The sequence below is a fragment of the Papaver somniferum genome, chromosome 8 (assembly GCF_003573695.1).
Source record: "Papaver somniferum cultivar HN1 chromosome 8, ASM357369v1, whole genome shotgun sequence".
In the NCBI taxonomy this organism is placed as follows: Eukaryota; Viridiplantae; Streptophyta; class Magnoliopsida; order Ranunculales; family Papaveraceae; genus Papaver; species Papaver somniferum.
In genome coordinates this window covers 59,690,843-59,693,767 of record NC_039365.1, presented here as the reverse complement: position 1 = coordinate 59,693,767, position 2,925 = coordinate 59,690,843, and positions in this window count along the sequence as shown.

The following is a 2,925-nucleotide window of genomic DNA, read 5'->3' as shown; positions in this document are numbered from 1 at the left end:
TAACAAAATGAGCTTCAATAAATTTTGTTAGTATTATTCATTTAAAAAAAAAGTAATTACTATCCCTAGACATGCACGATATTCTTAGTATGTATTATTTATTTTTGACAATAATATACAAAAAGAATAAACAATATTCATTTTCATTATTATTTTTTGTGTGAATTTTGGAATAAAATATTTTATAAGAGTTTTTGATATTTTTAGACATGTATCAAAATTATTTTTATAGAAAAAACTTTATTTTATGGAAATTGTGCTTATGTTATCTCTATATAAAGCAATTTCCATATAATAAATGAATAATTATAAAGAGAAATTTTATTCTGACAAATATTATTACCGAAAAACTGTTATGTTCGATTGATATTATTTCCAAAACAAGTCTTTTTTTAATGAGTATCTCTATATAAATCCTTCAAGAAGAGGCAAAACATGTTTCCACGTTGTTTTTCTCTTTCATGATTTTTTTAGTTTTTTTTTTCTCTAGTAAAATTATTTATTGTGCAGGTGCTTGGATTATGCACCTATTATAGTTGTTGTATCACGACATTCGTAAAGCAATATCAAGGGATAAACTCAAGTAAAACTTCTACTCTTTAATTCATAAATCACGGAACTCATTCAGTAATTCGTAAAGGTCATGAAACTAATCAACAATAACATCGTTGAATTTGGTTTTGATATTTTTATTATTTTTTCGTTTAATTTCTTACAGTTCCTCGGTATATTTTTTGTGTTTTTACAGCTTCAGTTATGTTTTTTTACGATAGTTAAAGAACAAGGTAATTGATGTCAACATAGTTTAAATTTTCATATTTTATTTTGATTCTCTCTGTTTAGTTATATAATTCTATTTTCATATTTTATTTTGATTCTCTCTGTTTAGTTATATGATTTGTCTGTGTAATTATACACAAATTTAATATCAATTTTTTTTATATTAAATGGAGGAGGATCCGCGTGTTTGTATTTTTGACTTCAACAAGTTGTTCCTGTAAGTAGTCCCTTATATTTTTAATATAACGGGTGATGACTCCTTTTTTTTATCGGCATATAGCTGGTGATGATACATGGATCTGAAACAATGGAGGCAACCTATGGTGATGATACATGGGTCTGAAACAACGGATGCAACCTATGGTGATGATACATGGATCTGAAACAACATAGGCAGCCTATTTTTTATAATTATTGAGAAAATCTCGCAAATTCTTGCCCTACTTTTTCTCACAGATTTAGTTTTTTAATTTTAATTTTGCAGGTACAACTTTTACTTTATCAAAATATTTACTGAAAAGATATGTACTTTACTACAAAAACCTAAATTATTTTCCATTATGTTTTTTCTCCTCCACTCACCGTATGTGCATGTTATCTACTAAACAATCTAATTTTTGTCACCAGAAGTCTCAATTTTACTACCCAATCTCTTCCCTCGATATCCTGGTGACTCTACAACAAAAATGTGAAGCTAAAATTGGGATTTAGCATAAAATATTAAGAAAAATATATCAAAGTTCATATTTTGTGTAATTATTTGTGGGTACTTTTAAATGCTTAATTCTTGTGTAGGCTAATGGAAAATATTTCAGTTAAGTGAAAGGAGCTGGTGGATCGTGATGTTCATACTCATATATCCAATGGTTTGAGGAGGTTAGTTAATTTATGGATTAATCAATGTTCTAACCAAACAGGTAATGATCATCTGGATTGGTTATTTATTATGAGTTTCTTTCATTTATATTAAGTTGCATCAGATTTAGTCTTTCTCATGGAGATAATATTATTTTACTTCATTTTGAATAGCCATATCTATCCTGATTAGGTTGGTCCCCAAGCTATAACTTATTGGGAAAAAAATTCGTTGATTCTCACTTTTGTTCATAATTTTTTTATCTTTTATTTCAGCTTTAATCATGGTAATCATATCAACAACGTAATATCACAATTTTGATTTAAAATGTTTTTTATATCAAGTTTTTTTAGTAATGTAGATGATTATTATCATTGTTATTGGTTTTTATATTTTTATTAAATTTTCTTTGCACCATTGATTTTTATGTGTTTGCAGCTTCGGTAAGAGAATAATATCCTTTATTTTGATTGGTGGTAATAGAATAACATCAACATCCTCTCAAATTTTGTTATTTGATTTTTATTTTCTCTATTTAGTTTTTGTTTGTATAATACAAGGGACTCAATCTCACAAGTAGTTGTAGAAGTAATAGTCATCAAATACATGTAGTCCATATCCTTGACGGAGAAGAAAGCCGGTGGTAGTCCCGTAGTCCCCTTTTTTTACCACTAACTTTCAGTTTTTTGGAGGTTTTTAAAGATAAGTTTTGGCCCTCCTATTCATACTTAGTCATAGAACTCATAGATTAAAATATATGGTTCCAAAAAAATAATAATCATCAATTTCAATTATATGTTCTCTTATATTTGTTGGTTTGGTTGTTTGATTTACAGCTCGGGGATTCACGGGCGGTCGAATAAGCAATCAGGCCAAAAGAGCAGTTCGGTTAATACCACTTAATAATAATCCAGTCTTTCTTATATATTTTTTCATTTGTATCCGTAGAGCATTAGACGACGGTTGACTGTTATTTGGTTATGCCTGTAGATTGAGCTTGAGATTGCCCATGGGGTGAAAGGCAATCATCTTCATTTGATATTCGCTTTGAATATCTATATTCATAAAGCCCAAAGATTGTTAGAAATTTTTTGTTTCAATTGATATTTATTCCATCTACATTTCCTTTTTTATAACCAATATGTGGTTTTTGGCCTCATTTGATGTCTTGACAGTTTTGTTTCTCTCAATTTTTCTTTTTTGTTTGTTTTTCTTTTTATTGGCCTGGTTCTTAGGTTACTTGCTTATGCTTAATAGCAAGATCTAAAGGTTCATATTAATATCCAGGA